This window comes from Rhinatrema bivittatum, chromosome 1 (assembly GCF_901001135.1).
Source record: "Rhinatrema bivittatum chromosome 1, aRhiBiv1.1, whole genome shotgun sequence".
Classification (NCBI taxonomy): Eukaryota; Metazoa; Chordata; class Amphibia; order Gymnophiona; family Rhinatrematidae; genus Rhinatrema; species Rhinatrema bivittatum.
Genome location: NC_042615.1, coordinates 2,166,214 through 2,185,510, shown reverse-complemented (window position 1 = coordinate 2,185,510; position 19,297 = coordinate 2,166,214). Strand labels below are relative to the sequence as shown.

The following is a 19,297-nucleotide window of genomic DNA, read 5'->3' as shown; positions in this document are numbered from 1 at the left end:
TGACTAGTCGTGAACTTATTGGAGCTGTAAACCCAAGCTAAGACACAATGGACCCTCTGCAGCACCTTCCGGATCCCTGTGTTTTTTCATGGGCCAGGCGTGATCCCTGGGCACTCCTACCCTGCAGCTGCTGTTATTATAAATGATCCCCGGGCACTCCTACCCCTGCAGCTGCTGTTATTATAAATGATCCCCGGCACTCCTACCCTGCAGCTGCTGTTATTATAAATGATCCCGGGCACTCCTACCCTGCAGCTGCTGTTATTATAAATGATCCCCGGGCACTGCTACCCTGCAGCTGCTGTTATTATAAATGATCCCCGGCACTCCTACCCTGCAGCTGCTGTTATTATAAATGATCCCCGGCACTCCTACCCTGCAGCTGCTGTTATTATAAATGATCCCCGGGCACTCCTACCCTGCAGCTGCTGTTATTATAAATGATCCCCGGGCACTTCCTACCCTGCAGCTTGCTGTTATTATAAATGATCCCCGGGCACTCCTACCCTGCAGCTGCTGTTATTATAAATGATCCCCGGGCACTCCTACCCTGCAGCTGCTGTTATTATAAATGATCCCCGGGCACTCCTACCCTGCAGCTGCTGTTATTATAAATGATCCCCGGGCACTCCTACCCTGCAGCTGCTATTATAAATGATCCCCGGGCACTCCTACCCTGCAACTGCTGTTATTATAAATGATCCCCGGGCACTCCTACCCTGCAGCTGCTGTTATTATAAATGATCCCCGGGCACTCCTACCCTGCAGCTGCCGTTATTATAAATGATCCCCCGGGCACTCCTACCCTGCAGCTGCCGTTATTATAATTGATCACCGGGCACTCCTACCCTGCAGCGGCCGTTATTATAAATGATCCCCGGGCACTCCTACCCTGCAGCTGCTGTTATTATAAATGATCCCCGGGCACTGCTACCCTGCAGCTGCTGTTATTATAATTGATCCCCGGGCACTCCTACCCTGCAGCTGCTGTTATTATAAATGATCCCCGGGCACTCCTACCCTGCAGCTGCTGTTATTATAAATGATCCCCGGGCACTCCTACCCTGCAGCTGCTGTTATTATAAATGATCTCCGGGCACGCCTACCCTGCAGCTGCTGTTAAGAACATAAGAACATAAGAAATTGCCATGCTGGGTCAGACCCAAGGGTCCATCAAGCCCAGCATCCTGTTTCCAACAGAGGGCCAAACCAGGCCACAAGAACCGGGCAATTACCCAAACACCTAGAAGATCCCATGCTACTGATGCAATTAATAGCAGTGACTATTCCCTAAGTAAACTTGATTAATAGCAGTTAATGGACTTCTCTTCCAAGAACTTATCCAAACCTTTTTGAACCCAGCTACACTAACTGCAACTAACCACATCCTCTGGCAACAAATTCCAGAGATTATTGTGCGTTGAGTGAAAAAAGAATTTTCTTCCGATTAGTCTTAAATGTGCTACTTGCTAACTTCATGGAATGCCCCCTAGTCCTTCTATTATTCGAAGTGTAAATAACCGAGTCACATCTACTCGTTCAAGACCTCTCATGATCTTAAAGACCTCTATGATATCCCCCCTCAGCCGTCTCTTCTCCAAGCTGAACAGCCCTAACCTCTTCAGCCTTTCCTCATAGGGGAGCTGTTCCATCCCCTTTATCATTTTGGTTGCCCTTCTCTGTACCTTCTCCATTGCAACTATATCTTTTTTGAGATACGGCGACCAGAATTGTACACAGTATTCAAGGTGTGGTCTCACCATGGAGCGATATAGAGGCATTATGACATTTTCCGTTTTATTAACCATTCCCTTCCTAATAATTCCTAACATTTTTTGCTTTTTTGACTGCTGCAGCACACTGAGCTGACGATTTCAATGTATTATCTACTATGACGCCTAGATCTCTTTCTTGGGTGGTAGCTCCTAATATGGAACCTAACATCGTGTAACTACAGCTAGGGTTATTTTTCCCTATATGCAACACCTTGCACTTGTCCACATTAAATTTCATCTGCCATTTGGATGCCCAATCTTCCAGTCTTGCAAGGTCCTCCTGTAATGTATCACAGTCTGCTTGTGATTTAACTACTCTGAATAATTTTGTATCATCTGCAAATTTGATAACGTCACTCGTCGTATTCCTTTCCAGATCATTTATAAATATATTGAAAAGCACCGGTCCAAGTACAGATCCCTGAGGTACTCCACTGTTTACCTTTTTCCAGTGAGAAAATTGACCATTTAATCCTACTCTCTGTTTCCTGTCTTTTAATCAGTTTGTAATCCACGAAAGGACATCGCCTCCTATCCCATGACTTTTTAGTTTTCGTAGAAGTCTCTCATGAGGGACTTTGTCAAACGTCTTCTGAAAATCCAAATACACTACATCTACCGGTTCACCTTTATCCACATGTTTATTAACCCCTTCAAAAAATGAAGCAGGTTTGTTAGGCAAGACTTCCTTGGGTAAATCCATGTTGACTGTGTCCCATTAAATCATGTCTTTCTATATGCTCTACAATTTTGATCTTGAGGATAGTTTCCACTATTTTTCCCGGCACTGAAGTTAGGCTCACTGGTCTATAGTTACCCGGATCACCCCTGGAGCCTTTTTTAAATATTGGGGTTACATTGGCCACCCTCCAGTCTTCAGGTACAATGGATGATTTTAATGATAGGTTACAAATTTTAACTAATAGGTCAGAAATTTCATTTTTGAGTTCCTTTAGTACCCTGGGATGCATACCATCCGGTCCAGGTGACTTGCTACTCTTTAGTTTGTCAATCTGGCCTACTACATCTTCCAGGTTGACAGTGATTATAAATGATCCCCGGGCACTCCTACCCTGCAGCTGCTGTTATTATAAATGATCCCCGGGCACTGCTACCCTGCAGCTGCCGTTATTATAATTGATCCCCGGGCACTGCTACCCTGCAGCTGCCGTTATTATAAATGATCCCCGGGCACTGCTACCCTGCAGCTGCCGTTATTATAAATGATCCCCGGGCACTCCGACCCTGCAGCTGCCGTTATTATAAATGATCCCCGGGCACTCCTACCCTGCAGCTGCCGTTATTATAATTGATCCCCGGGCACTCCTACCCTGCAGCTGCCGTTATTATAAATGATCCCCGGGCACTCCTACCCTGCAGCTGCCGTTATTATAATTGATCCCCGGGTACTCCTACCCTGCAGCTGCCGTTATTATAAATGATCCCCCGGGCACTCCTACCCTGCAGCTGCCGTTATTATAAATGATCCCCGGGCACTCCTAACCTGCAGCTGCCGTTATTATAATGATCCCCGGGCACTCCTACCCTGCAGCTGCCGTTATTATAAATGATCCCCGGGCACTCCTACCCTGCAGCTGCTGTTATTATAAATGATCCCCGGGCACTCCTACCCTGCAGCTGCTGTTATTATAAATGATCCCCGGGCACTCCTACCCTGCAGCTGCTGTTATTATAAATGATCCCCCGGGCACTCCTACCCTGCAGCTGCTGTTATCATAAATGATCCCCGGGCACTCCTACCCTGCAGCTGCTGTTATTATAAATGATCCCCGGGCACTCCTACCCTGCAGCTGCTGTTATTATAAATGATCCCCGGGCACTCCTACCCTGCAGCTGCTGTTATTATAAATGATCCCCGGGCACTCCTACCCTGCAGCTGCTGTTATTATAAATGATCCCCGGGCACTGCTACCTGCAGCTGCTGTTATTATAAATGATCCCCGGGCACTCCTACCCTGCAGCTGCTGTTATTATAAATGATCCCCGGGCACTCCTACCCTGCAGCTGCTGTTATTATAAATGTTCCCCGGGCACTCCTACCCTGCAGCTGCTGTTATTATAAACGGTGCCGGCAAGCAAGAATCTTTCTTTTCCTTTTTAAAATATCTGTTGTCTCCTGATTTTCTCACCATTTACTTATTTTCCTTTTCTTATATTTAGCTGACACCACTGTCAAACCTCTTGCATTGCTGTCCTTCAGCAGCTATGAAATATCCTTTACATGTTTGCTGCAAGACTTAAATCTCTCTTGTACTTTACGAACGATAACCATTATTCTCCTAGCTTTATGAAACCCTAACAGGCTCTTTTTCCTCTTCCCTTATTTACTTTTCCAACAAAAAGATTAGTTGGCCTTGTGATATCTCCTTTTAGTTTTCCCCACTCCCCTTCTACTTCCCCCCAGATTTTCCCATCCAGCTGACGACTCCTTGAGGTTCTCCCCCATTTTAACAAATTTTCCTGAAGTCTAATGAGCCTTCATCTCTTGCATCCTAATACTGAACACACAACAACCGGGGGTCACTGGTTCTCGTGAGATGCTGTCCCCGTGGGTAAGCACCAGGTCCAGTTTCACCCCCCTCCTGTGTGGGTTCTGTTACCAGCTGACAGAACTGTTCTTCCTGCATAGAATCCAGGATCTCCTGCTTCTAGAAGACATCGCTGCCGGGATGTTCCAATCAATATGCGACAGATTGAAATCCCCTAACAGCAGCACCATCTCCCCTTTCACAGAAATCCTGCGAATATCCTCCATTAAATCTCTACCCATCTCCTCTGCCTGTGATAGACGTCTGCGTATTATACCAGTATAAGTAGATATTCCAGTTCCTCTTTCCAGATTAACCCACAGTCCCTCTTCCTCAACTCATAAATTCTGTTGCTTTAATATTATTTTTATGTATAATTTAGAACTGAGGAAACTACAACTGGATATTGTACAGCCTGTCAGTAAAACAAGTTTGTGCTACCTGCTGCCTATTAAACTACTGATATAATTCAACCAAGCCCTTATAAGATGACATCAACTGAGACATGGACATCGGATTAGAAAATGATATTGAGATTCTAGCTGCTCCCTAACCATGAAAGGAAGAATAATGAGTTACAAACTGCTAGTCCAGACATGAGGTAAGAGGAAAGGTAGAGGAAATTAAAGAGGGAAAACAATATATGTGTTCATAGTTAACTTTCCACTTGGTGATTAAGTAGAGGTTTATAGGGTGAAAGTTTAGTTACCTTGTCTGCTATACAAGCTTGTACTTGCTAAATGGTATTACAGACTGAGAAATTGTGAAATCGCTCTGCCAGGTACCATTCAGTACCGGTTCAGTGTGGTACTTTCCTAAGGGCACAGGAAATAGCTTATCTGCCAGCTTGCTCCTGTGATGCAATCCGTAAAAATAGAAAAAAATGAATGAATTGCTCTTACCTTCCCTGGGCTGGGAGGACTATTTATGTAATATTTTTTTACAATACATTTTACAAAGTAAACAGTCCATTATCTGGCTTTATATGACATAATCCGTTTTCAAGGATCTGGTTTAGTGCTCTTAGTTAGATAAAGGTTTGTAGAGGAAAGTCTTCACTAGATCTGAAAGTTTATTACAGGGCATCCAGATGGCTGATTCCAGGATTGGCCTCCATCAGCTCCCTGGCTAGTGGATATTGACCTAGGAGTGTTATTCTTACTCTATAATTCACCTCCAGTATGTGCATTATGTAGAAATGATATTATTGCCCTCATACTAGGAAATGTATTAATATGCCCACAGACATTTAATCACCTATTTTGCATCTTCTATATAATACCCTGAATCATCTGTTGAACTGTGAGTACTGTCAACAAGCACCAGAGATACAAGGGGCAGCGGGATATTCCTGCAAGAATTCTTATATAAAATTTGAATTTGGGAGAACAATTCTGGAAATTCTAAACGTTTGGCTGTGGGCTTTCCTTCTGAACTTGCTGAAAACCCTGGTTTCTTCTCTTTGGATGAGCCCCCAGCCTCTACCTGAGGACAAGTAGTAAACCTCTACCACTACGTTGACCTTGCAGGTGTTTCCTGCTTCCATTCTATGGGACCCAGTGCTCTCCAGGGCTGGGAAAGTGATCCCTGGCTGGGGAGGGTTTATACAGATAATCTTTTATTTCCTTACAATTGGCTTCAGGGCACCCCTCTGATTCTTCCTTTAAAAGGCTTTGCTTAAAAGTCAAAAAGAGATGTTATGAAAGGCTTCCAAAATATCTGTAGGGACCCATTGGATTCCCGACTAAATTAATGCTCTCCAACTTTCAGGCTCCCTTCCCCCATTTTTAAAATGAAAATTAAGTTTTCCTCGAAGGGCTATACAGACCCCTGGTGAGTTCCTAGAGAAGCAGGAGAGAGAGAGAGAGAAAGAGAGTAAGAGAGAGTGAGAGAGAGAGAGTGAGAGAGAGAGAGTGAGAGCGAGAGAGAGCGAGAGTGAGAGAGAGAGAGAGAGTAGGGGGTGGGAGAGAGAGAGAGAGAGAGTGAGAGAGAGAGAGAGATTGCATGAATGGAGGAAGTGAGAGTGGGAGGCAGGAGCCGATTGTGACAACACAAGTGCAGGGGAGGGGAATGGGATGTTTTTCCCTCCCCCATACCTCACTCCTGCACAACAGGCTCCTCTCGCCACACATCGGGCTGGCCGCCTTGTTCACTTTCTAAAGTCATTTCACTGCTAGATTTCTCTGTTTGCCTCAAGTTGAACACAATCTTGTCCAGCTGTATGCATCTCCTTCACAGCTGGATGGTTTGTATTAAATGTTACATTTAATAGTAATAATTTTCAATTCTAGATTCTCATAAAATGAGCTCTTAAGAGAGCCTGAACCAGCAACAACTGCCCAAGAAATGGCAGGCCTGCCAGTCCCCTACTTGTTTATAGAGACGGGGCAGCCGCAGCTTGGAGCCACACAGAGGCAAGACCGGACTTCCCCTGGTATTCCCCATTCCTAGCTTTCTGTTTACCTTTTCTACCAGCACCACACACTCAGGCCAATTCAGTATGGTGCGCTCAGGCCAAGCGCACCGTCAGCCCCCGTTTGGACGCGCGTTTTCAACGCACTATTATTACCCCTTAGGCAGGAGTTAGTTTTGTGGCCGGCACCAGGAAAGTGTACAGAAAAGCAGAAAAAACTGCTTTTCTGTACACCCTCCGACTTAATATCATAGCGATATTAAGTCAGAGGCCCCCCCCCCCCAAAAATAAATGTGCTAGCATCATAGGAGCTCCTCTGGGGTCAGGGGCGGGCCAGTTGTGCTCTTACCCTGCTGCTGGCCAACTTAACAGAAGCTTTTTGCTGTAGCACCCTGTTTTTTTGTTTTAAACCATCTCTGACCGACGAATTATCTATTTTGCATTCCTCAGCATAAAATTCACATGCATGTATAGCTTCTGATAACTCTTTACCAACATTCCCAGTCTCCAGTCAGTCCCGATGTATTCAGTTTTTGGCTCTTTAAACTCACAGATATCTAAAAGTTCATAGAGAGACCTTATTTAGGTCTCTGCTCTCATCCCTTATCTCTAAATTCACTGTCAGAAAACAGTGCGTGTTTCTTGGAGTGAAGTTGCATTTTGGAATGAAATGTTAATCAGACTTCATTAGAACATCGTATTTTATTTCTCTCTGCTTCTGCAGCAAAAGTGAATGAGTTGCAAATGTTCTTACTGCTCATTGTATAAATGAAGGAGTTAACTTGGACTTCCTGCCAATTCCTCATTTCAGTATTTGAGGCTGTCCCTGAAATGGGTAAAGTTGGCTAGGTCCAGTCAGGCCAATCTACTACTGGCCTATTGGAAGCAAAGCTTTCTGGAAAGTCAGGACAGAACTTTATTCCCACTACTGACACCACATCATGGGCTTTCGGCCATTCACTCACAGAAGAGACTGGAGGCAAGTAAAACAGGAACTTTTATTGTTAAACACCAGTCCTCAACACATCCTGGCCCTGCCATCTTCACTTACCTATTCCCCTCCTTATTTATAGAGTCATTTCACCCCACTGCCACTTAGAGTTAACCACAAGTTGTATCCCCTAAAAACTTCCCAGTGGCAGCGCTTTCAGAAACATCAGTAACTTCCCAAATTCAAACCAGTTTAAACAGCATCTGGCCTTAAGCTGTGAGCCAGGACTAGCAGTGGTGTAGAAAGCTGCAGTGCCATCATCTGTTTACATAAATTCTGGAGGGGTCGGGGGTGCTGTACACTGGTCATCCGCTCTGAGTCCCTGCTATGGGCCTCAGAATCAGTACAGAAGCGTTCTGGGTGATGCGATTTAAATATGCACTCGGTGCGCTCCGCCTTGTAACCTTTCACTGGACCTCTCTTGCTTCTTGGAAGGCAGAACCCTGCTGATGTGCAACCGAGGGAGGGCCGGGAGGTCAGGCAGATACACTGAGGGCAGCCCCACGCCCCGAGCCAGAAAACGCCGAATATATGCAGCCCACGGGGCGCCAGTCACATTCAGCTCGGGCCAATGGAAGTTTACTCCTCTGCAGAACCCTTGCACGCCTTCCAATTTCCAAATGCAGGAGAAAGGCGCACGGAAACCATTGTAAGCTTTTTGGAGATGCCTGGAGGCGGCAGGACTGCGTTAATGAAGAAGCTGCTTAAACCTTAATGACCTTGCCAGAACACTTTATTTAAAGCCCCTGTGACCTGCTCACGTCAGATCAGTGCTGAGGTCATCGGCTGCACTGTCTCAGTGAGAGTACACACACGCACACACGCACAGACACACACACACAACACACACTCAGACACACACGCGCGCACACACACACGTGCGCACACGCGCACGCACGCACGCACACAGACACAAAACACACACACACGCGCGCACACACAAAACACACACACACGCGCGCACACACACACGCACACACAAAACACACACACACAAAACACACACACGCACACACACACACAGACACGCATGCACACAGACACGCACACACACACACACACACGCACACACACAGACACACGCACGCACACACACACACACAAACACACACACAGTAGCCAGCTATAAAGGCAATCCAAGGAAAAGTGTCCAGAGTGCGAGGATGCAGTCCAGAGGAACGTGCAGATCTTCAGTATTATCTAGAAGCAGCCGCTGACTGAGACAGCTTGCTAGTGCCTCGTCCCATTCTCCCATTGCTTACTGCATTTGACATCTTTTACTCTTTACGAAGGCACATCCTAGCTGCAGAACCAACTTCAGTATTAGGAAAATCTGTCAAACCAACTGCTCCGATTCCTCTAGTCAGTTTTTCTGCAAGTAAAAGCCCTCGAACACCTGGTTTGTTGGTGCAGGGGTGGGGCAAACCTTGGGATGGAGGGGTGGGGGGAGATGGTCCCAGCCCCAGCGTACCTACATCCTATGCTTACCTCTCCAGCGTCCCTCTTCCCCGACAGGCCTCTCGCTGCTCTGGGCATACAACCTGAATACGCCTTGCCCCAGTACAATGGCTCAAACTTCAAGGGCTGCAGCTGTTTTCGGGAGTTCATAAGCCAGATCACAGGCTCCTGGGGTCAGATCCTGCTAGAGCGGGATCCCTGGTGTTTATTGCAAGAGCCTACCCCAGCATGAGCTGACAGCTTTGGAGGCACCTTGTCATGCTTGCTGCCCTCCATGGCCTTCTCCCCGCAGGACACGTTCATGAAGGATTGCTCAATAGCCCGGCACACACGCCTAAGATTATTTGCTTCTGATACAAGGGGGGACCTTGAGTGGTACATCCTTCAAAGAACAGCATTCACGCTCACAAAACACCCTCAGCGTAAATAAACTTCTGTTCACATCTTACTGACATTCAACAAGAGGAAGTTGACAAACTCTTTAAGGCACTGACCCCTTGTGAACTATGTACATGGTCATTATAAGATCCTAGTCACTGTATTCAGAACGTACCCTGGATAATAGCCTCACTCAATTACTTGGCAAAAGGAAATATACAAACGTTGAACAACATGGCCAGATCATCTTGTCTATGCTCTGAAAAATTAGTGCAAGAAAGGGTAGTTGTGTATCTACAACACAGCACACACACAGAGCTATATCATATATATATGCACACTAATATGGACTGACAAGGAAGCTTATCATGGGGACACTACTACTGACCCCAAGGGAGGTCACAGAGGGTTAGATTTCCTCCAGCACTGTGGGGGGTCCATGGCCTTGGACGTCACTCTTGCCACTCTCCGTGGGAGTCAATATTTCTCCAGTGTGTAAGGGGGTGTCAGTCTATATTTGCTTGTCTGAAACCTTCCTGATAAGTTGCTTTCTGGCCTGGGAGGGTAACAGTTTCATGCAATTTTCAGTAAATGACTCTGAACCAACGAGCACGCCTGTTCCTCCATGAGGTGTCACGTGGCCAGTGCAGAACAGGAATATTAAATCTAACCGTGGCAAAGATACAGAAATCAGTGTGTGGAGTTCAGTGGACAACTCTTGTGTTATTGCTCAGTTTTCGCACGTTGCTGGTGTCTGCTTTTCCTCCGTTCATCCGATTTTTTCTCCTGTTGCTCTGCCAGAGTTTTCCATTTCACCTTATTTTTCCTGCAGCCATCGAGTAGAGGGAAGCAGGCTTCCGACACCTGCGTCAGGGCCTAGTCAAAAAGAAACTAAAGTTGGTCAAGCTTGCGGAGAGAAACAAGAAAGACCTACCCCTTCCTCCAGCGATAGTGACTGTTGTTCCTCATGGTGGACTCGGAGGGCGTAAGGGGCAGGGGCTCCCTGATGTGATGATTTAAAGTGGCCTATGGCATCATCTACAGCAGAAGAGGTAGGGTTGGGAATAAACAGAACCAATATGGCCTCTGTTCACCAAGGTCAAGGTCAGTTGGCGCAGGTCCTTACTTACTAGAAAGGTTTCTTGGTAGAGATTGTAAGCGGGTATCGGCCCCCAGTGCCCCTGATAAATACTTCTGTCTTATTCTGAGTTTTGTTAGCCCCCTCTCCCTGCCCTTGCCAACGTGTGGCACGTAATGGACAAGCGGGCAGTCTGACCATCTTCCACGTACACGCCAAATGCAGGCGCACGCTGAAAGCTCATTAGGCAGCTTGGAGAGGGGGCAGCTCATCGGGGGAGCCCTCTTGTATCAAACAAGAGGATGATAAAAGAGAACTGGTGCTTCATCATCCCCATGAAGACATTTTCAGCATTACTCTAAACATTAGCCCTGCCCTGAAATTCAAAGCTTCCTCTCCAGCGGGATGAGACGCAATCCCTGTCTCACCAAGCATATCCACCCGCTCCAACAGGAAGAAAGTCGTGAACACCGGCATCCAGCAGTTGTCACAAACCTTGATTCTTGCAATAGACCCTGTGCTGCTAGAGATACCATGATTTGCTGGGTATCCATCTGTAGGCAGAGTAGTCCTGCCTCTTGGTGTCTGCTCCATCTATCACCCTACTGGGCTGCTGGCAGGGTGGTAACCTCTCTACAAATGGTAGTGATAAAGGGAGTCCATTCCAAGAAAAAGGGCCTTTATTTTATTTATTTATTTATTTTATATACCCGGAGTTCTGTATAAGATACAAATCACTTCGGTTTACATTTAACAGAAAAAAACACTATGGGCTGTGTATGGGTGCCCTAGGCTTTACACAGAACAATGGAACAAGGGGCTAATACAATATTTACACGGCGTGCCACAGGGATCGATCATTAGACCAGTCCTTTTCACATTTTAGTGTGCGACCTTGCAGAATGACAGCCAGGAAGGTGCGGAAAACATGAGGAGGAGTCTAGCAAACCTCAAGGAATTGGTCTGGAGTCTGACAATTAAGATTTAAAGCTAAAAAATGCAGAGTAATCATTTAGGATGCAAAAAACCCAAGGGAGCAGTACAGCATAGGGGGGGTGAAATTCTTCTAAGCACAAAAGAAGAGCGGGATCTGGGAGTGACTGTATCTGATGATCTTAATGTGGCCAAACAGGTGGATAAAGTGACAGTAAAAGCCAGAAAGCTGCCTGGCTGCACAGGGAGAGGAAGGGTCAGCAGAGAAAGGGAGGTGATATTGCCCCTGTACAGGTCCCTGGTGAGACCTCACGTGGGATACTGAGTACAGTTGCTGGAGACCCCACCTTCATAGGATATAAACAGGATGGAGTCGCTCCAGAGGGAGGCTGCTAAACATGGGCAGTGATCTTCATTATAAAGCACATGAGGGATAGACTTAAAAATCTAAACATGGATACCCTAGAGGAAAGGGGAGATAGGGGGAGATATGATAGAAGACATTCAAATATCTCAAAGGTTCCATGCACAGGACGGGAGCCCTCTTCAATGGAAAGGAGCCTCTAGAAACAAAGGGTCATGAGATGAGGGTGAAAGGGGGTAGACTCAGGTGTAATCTTAGGAAATATTCTCTTATAGAGAGGACGGTGGATTCATTGAACAGCCTCCCAGTGGAGGTGGGTAGGGACAAGGATGGTATCTGAATTGAAGGAAGCAAGGGATAAATACAGGGGATCTCTAATGGAGTGGTAGGGATTGTACAGCTGAGTAGTTGGTGTGGATGAGAAAGTCTAGAACAAGCATATGGTCTGTTTTCCAAGTTGGCTAATCATTTCCCTCCAGGCTGGGAGTAGAAAGACCTTGCAGTAACAGTGGTTACTGTATCTGCTAAGAGAGGGAAGAACAGGGTCTCTGCAAGCAGGCTGAATCTGTGGAAGCGGGAAGGTCCAACAGGAAAAACCCGAGTGTGTCGAGCACTGCCCCTCCCAGGACGATAGCCTTAGGACCAGCCTGGTAGCTCATGCAGAAGGATCTGGGTTGAGCTCCATTCCTCCACCACAGCTTTGCTCCCGGGGAGTGAATACTAGTAATGACAGCAGAAAACGACCAAACAGTCCATCCAGGCTGCCCAGCGATGGTAGCAACTACTGCTCAGTGGCAGGTTCCTCCTAAGCCTTTTGATAAGGGTAGTAACATTAAAACCACAAACCCACGTCATCACGGTTACTGGTTGAGCAGCCTTGCTGATAATTCAGTCAATGCTTTACTTTTGGACTTGGCCATAGAAGCAGTGCTACGCTTTTTCCCTAATTTCTGTGTATCAGTACCCTGGACCGTAAAAGGCAGGGGGCCCAGCGTTGGTTGTTTGAATCCAATCCCCTTTTCCCGCACCCGTCATCTTAGCAGAGAGCGATGCTGCACTTGCGCCAGTTAAGGTACTAATCCCCTGCCTTCTGTAAGGGGAGCCGCTGCCGCCCCATGCAGCCTTTCTTATTTTCAACTCTAGCTTTTAGGGATCCAAGTGTTTATATCCCATGCCTTTTCTAATTTGTTTACTGGTTTTGTCTTCACCCCTCTTCCAGAGAGCATTCAGGCATCTACTACTCTCTCCGTGAAGAAACATTTCCTGACTTGTGTTTCATATCGTAGCTCCTAGTTTTCCTGTTTGCTTTCCTGCAGGAAAAGGTTCAAAGTCCATGCATCATTGAAACATTTTAGGTATCTGAAGGTCTGTATCCTATCTCCCCTGCACCTCCTCTTTTTCAGGGTTTACATACTCAGATCCTTCAGCCTCTCCTCATAGGTCTTCTCATACAAACCCCACACCATTTTGGTCGCCCTTCTCTGGACCTCCTCCATCCTGTCTTTGTTCCTTTGGAGATTCGGTCTCCAGAACTGAACACAGTCCTCCAGGTGAGGCCTCACCAAGGACCTGTACAAGGGGATTTTTTGATTACCGCACCCCAGATGCACGAATTCCCCCTAGAACCAACCACCTTCTCTGAGAAGCTAAAGCAATGTTCCTTGCCTCACTATTATAGAACTGCGGGGAACAGCTATCAGAATGATCGGCCACAATAATCTGTATATGTATTCTTTAGCTTTTTATTGATATTATAAGCTGGTATCATATAAGCATTAATAATAAACACAATCCTCCTTTACCTCTAGTATAAATGACTATTTAATATTAAATATTTAATATCAGATGCTACTAGAATGACCTTCATATTAGGCATCATTGAAACATGTTTCCACTTAAATGCCCAGCCTTATATATAATCATTGGTCATCTGTATCAAAATTTGTCCTAAAGTATATCCACCATCCAATTCACATATTTTTAATTTTTCATATGCAATTAAAAATACTTCAGTTCAAGGAGTCCTGTTGAGAGAAACTTATCTCCTTATTAGAAGTCAAGCCACAATGCCATGGAGCAAAATGACAAATTCAACACCCGGTATAAATCAACATGGTCAGCTCTACACGGGACTGTGTTTCGAACTACACAGAGCTTTTCTTCAAGGAGCACCGCATCATCTAATGAGCGTTTGCACTCCAGTTTCAGTAAATTCACGGTGTCAAACAGGAAGTGTTATGTATATTAAACCTTTCTTTGCTGAACGATGTAATTCGTATTTTGGGAGATATGTTTTAGCTCCTGTTTAACTTCTTGTTGTATTGTCTTTCATTATTACAATAAAGCCTGTTTGAAACTAAAATAACAAACAAACTATATAGTCCTGTTCACCCCATATACCATGAAGTCTTCATGGTAGTGAAGAATTCTCAGGTCAACTACGAATCCTTGGCAGTCTAAAATCAAAACCCAGCCCACACCCTTCACCTGTTTTTCTAGCCTACATTAGGCTCCGTTTCATTTACTTTATGTTGTTAACCCCATATATCTGTATCCAAGTTCTATCGACCTGTTCATTGTAAGACATGTACTTGTCATTGTTATAGTTTAGAATGTAAACCGAATTGATCAGTAATTCTGTTATTGGAAAGTCAGTATATAAAAATGCTAAATAAATAAATAATACTAAAATTTCTTAATTTGATTTTAAGTGCATTATCAAAAAATAGCTATAAAAAAAATGTGTTTCAGGAGACAATAACACTCTCAGTCAGACACGGGAGGCAGCGGAAGGAATGGTAAATGATTATAAAATAAAAAGCATAAGCCTTGCCTGGGCATATCAGCGCTAATATGATACCAGCTCATAATATCAATAAAAAAGCTAAAGAATACATACACAGATTATTGTGGCCGATCATTCTGTTAGCTGTTCCCCGCAGTTCTATAACTGAATCCCAGCTGCCAAGTCTTCGACCACTCTTCCAGCTTCCTTTAATCCCGTCTCATTCTCTCCACTCCTTCCGGCGTGTCCACTCTGTTGCAGATCTTAGTGCCATCCGCAAAAAGACAAACCTTACCTTCTGTCCCTTCTGCAATGTCGCTCACAAAGATATTGAACAGGACCGGTCCCAAAACCGATCCCTGTGGCCCTGTACTTAACACCGATCTCTTTTCACAGTAGATTCCATTTACCATTACCCGCTGTCTCCTATCAGTCAACAAGTTTGTGATCCACTCCACCACCTTAGCGCTCACTCCCAAGCTTCACATTTTATTCACAAGCCTTCAGCTTTGCTGAAACAAATTAAATTGTGTGCTCTTCCTTGATCCAATTCTCTAGTCATCCAATCAAAAAAAATCAATCAGATTTGTCTGACAGAACCTGCCCCTGGTGAATCCATGCTGCACCGGGTCGAGCAACCCACCAGATTGTAAATTGTTCCCTATTCTTTCCTTCAGAAGCATCTCCATTACTTTTCCCACCACCGAGGTGAGGCTGACCGGCCTGTAGTTACCAGCCTCCTCTCTGCTCCCGCTCTTGTGAAGCGGGATCACCACCGCTCTTCTCCAATCTCTCGGCACCACTCCTGTCAGCGGAGCCGCCAGCACATCTCTGAGCTCCCTCAGTATCCTGCGATGTACCTCATTCGGCCCCATGGCCTTGTCCACTTTTAGGTTTTCTAGCTCTTTCCATACATCGTCTTCTGTAAAGGGGGTTGCATCTACTTCACTCCTATCCACAGTCTTGTCAACGAGCGCCGGTCCTTCTCCAGGGTCTTCTTTAGTGAACACAGAACTGAAGTATTTGTTTAATATTTCTGCCATGTCTTTGTCTCTCTCCACACATTGATTCTTGTCCCCTTTCAGTCTCACTATACCACTTCAGACTTTCCTCCTTTCTCTGATGTATCTGAAAAATGTTTTGTCACCTCTCTATCTCTTGGGCAATCCTTTCTTCCACTTGACCTTTTGCTTTCCTGATTTCTTTCTTCCTCTCCCTCAGTTTCACCAGATATTCTTCCCTGTGTTCCTCTTTTTGGGATCCTTTACACTTTTTGAACCCTGTTCTTTGTTCCTTTATTATTTCGGCCACCTTCTTTGAGAACCAAATCGGTTTCTTTTTCCTCTTACTGTTGTTTACTTTTCTAAATTATAGATTTGATGCATTTGTCATAGCTGCTTCTAATTTGGCCCATTGCTGTTCCACCTCACCCAGTATCTCCCAGTCTTCTGGTTCTTCCTCCAAGAACATCCCTACTTTGACAAAGTCTGTATTTTTGAAATTCAAAACTCGGGTCTTCATGTGACTTCTCTGTATGTTATCTGCGATATCAAACACTAGGTTGAGTATCACACACTCCCTCGTGGGTTCCATTACCATTTGTTTGAGCAGAGCCACATGAGGAGCAGCCATTATCTCTCTACTTTGTAGATTCCACAGAAGGGATGCTCCAATCTACATCTGGCAGAGTAAAATCTCCAACAAGCATTTTGGATGTCTTTGACCAGCTCTCTGTCCAGTTTTTCTGTCTGAGTCAGAGGCCTGTAAATGGAAGCACCATCTTTTTTTAAGACAGCCTATAATGCTTCGTCCCTATCCCACTTCCTTGTAATTCAGTAGCTTGGATATTGTTTTTGGCATAAAGAACTACTCCTCACCCTTTCCTGTTCTCTCTATCCTTAACAAGTTATAGCCTGATAAGACTGTATCCCAATCACAAGAATCCGTGAACTATGTCTCCATAACAGCAATGATGTCCAAGTCCATCATGTCTGGAATTTTATTGCCCAACCTACGAGTATTTGTGGTCATAGCTTCCCAACTTTTCTCCTTTGGTTTGCTGCTCTTCCTCGTCATCTTTTCTACTTTTTTGAGCTGATTGATTTTTTTTTATTTTCTCCTCTCACTTCCTGAATCGGTTAGAGGTGACCTGGCAATTTCATTCACCACATCCTGCCACCCCTGCCCTCTAGTTTAAATGCCTGATAATGTATGATCTGAATTTCTCATGTAGCATCTGCTTTCCTGCCAAGGACAAATCGAGACCATCCTTACCATATAATTGTTATGTTTTTGTATAGATGTGAACCTTGGGTCGAGATGAGAGATGTCTCCGCCCACAGGGAGGAGCCTGTGGAGGAAGGAAAAGCAGACCCCGCAGAGCAGGGACTGCAGATAAGTACAGTTATGAGCAGTGGGTGTGCCCAGGGTGATACCACAGATATGAAGATCCGGTAGTGGCCCGCAGAGCGGGGTACGCCGAGGATGACTGTACTGAAGATGATGATGAACCAGTCTGAGGTGTAGGAACCCGGAAGCGGATCTTGTAGCTGGTATGGCAATACCCTGCAGCACAGGGTATACTGGAACAACTTCTACTGAAGAGGCGCGGTAGTGACCCGAGGCACGGGGTACACCACAGAGAAGCTTCAGTAAAGATGGTATCGCTGAAGTCTTGTAGAAAGGTACTCACAGTGGTAGTTCCAGGAGAGTGACCCAAGAAGTGGGTCAAGTCGTAGTCCAAGGCAGGAAGGCCCTCTGAGGAGCAGATAGCCAGGAACACGGAAGGGCCCCTGAGGAGCGTCCACAAACCAAGAGCAAGTCTGGAACAGAAGTCCAAGAATGGAGCGGATTCAGCAATGAGGAAACTCCTTGTAACTCGTAGTCAGCGAGTTGATGTCATTGGGAGGGGACGCCCCCGAGGTTCCCGCCATGACGTGTACAAAGGAGGCCCTTGCGTGCGCCTTAGGTGATTCCAGGGACAAGATGGCGGTCGGCAGCACCCACGCCATTCCGAGGACGCTGGGGAGGTTGGTGTTGGTTAGCGGAGGCCGCCATTCTTCCTAGGATTGACAGTGCAGGGAAAAAGGAGGTGAGCATGAGAGGTCGCAGCCGTCTGAGATCGACAGGCGTAACAATAATCTTCTATTGATCCATACATGCCCCCAGCCTCCAATGTATCTCCAAAACCACTTTCTTTCCTTCCTCTTTCCATGAACAAGTAATACTTCTGAAAATGCAATGGTCTTTGCCACATGTCTAATCTTGTTCTCTAGATTTTGGAAATCTTTCTGTGCTTCAAAGATACCATTTCTAGCAAGGTCATTAGTTCCCAGATGGATGATAACATTGATATCAGAGTCTCCATTTTCTTCTATAATTGTATTGACTAGTTGGTATTTCTACTGGCTGAGGATCCTGGAAGGCATTTAACTCTTGCGCCCCCATCAAAACAAATTAAGTTCGGAATAAGAGCCCCCCCTGACTCAGCAATTGTTTATACTATTTATTTACTACATTCTTAAGCCTTTCTTTCCAAGAATCTATGCTTCCAAGTTTACTTTCCTTGTTGAATGTAACTTTGTTCTTCCTGTTCAAACTATTGTTTTAGCTACAGTTCCCCAATTCGATGTAAACCGATCTGATATGGTCTTTCAACCATGAAGGTCGGTATAGAAAAGTGTTAAATAAAAAATAAAATAAATAAATAAAACTATTATATATAAAAATTAACACATAATAAATAAAACAAAAATACATAAAATGCACTAAATACTGAAAGAAATTAAACTCAAATTAAAGGAAATGGCTGAACAAACAGATGTGCCTTAAGAAGCTTTCAAACTGACTTTATGTCATCAAAAGCTTGCAAAGCCCCAGGTAGGGCATTGTATAAAGCTAGCCCTGCAATCCAAAATCACCTACTGCGTATATCTTGCAATCGAGCTAGATTAGTGAAAGGAACCACCAGACAACTCTTACCAGCGAACGTAAATTACAACTAGGAGTGTAAGGTTGCAGAAAATCAGCTAAATAAGCACGGCCTTTAACTTAAACCTCGATCTAAACTTCACCGGTGAAATTCCTTGAGCCAAGGCATGACATGATCACATCACTGTCCCCCAAATATTAGCCCAGCAGCTGAATTTTGCAAAACCTGTACGGCTCTCAACGACACACCAGGCAGGCCAACAAAAAGAGAGTTGCAGCAATCTACCGAAGACAATACAAAAGCCTGAACAATACTTTGAAAGCCGTCCTTTTCACGTATATATTTCAAATGACGTAACAGCCATAATTTAAAATAAGCACCCTTCAGAATACTCTGCAAGTGAGCCTTAAAGTTAAAACGACTGTCAAAAAGTACAGCCAGATTTTGCACTGAACTTGAAAATTGAATGACAAAGAGCTAATATGTTTTTCTAAAACATCTGGATCACGGGAAAAACGTATTGCTTTGGTTTTGCGAGCATTCAGTAACAGATGGTTCTTAAGCATCCTATCATTAATAAACTGAGCCCAAGCAGCAACAGCTGAGAAATCCCTCTTTATGGGAAAATACAAATGCTTTCCC

The 19,297-nt window shown here is 45.1% G+C and overlaps 1 protein-coding gene across 1 annotated transcript in view; it reads right to left on the bottom strand.

Annotated features, from left to right (window-relative positions):
* PDE5A (phosphodiesterase 5A) overlaps positions 1 to 19,297 on the bottom strand; it is a gene marked incomplete in the record, with an annotated part of 312,739 nt that overhangs the window by 28,789 nt on the left and 264,653 nt on the right.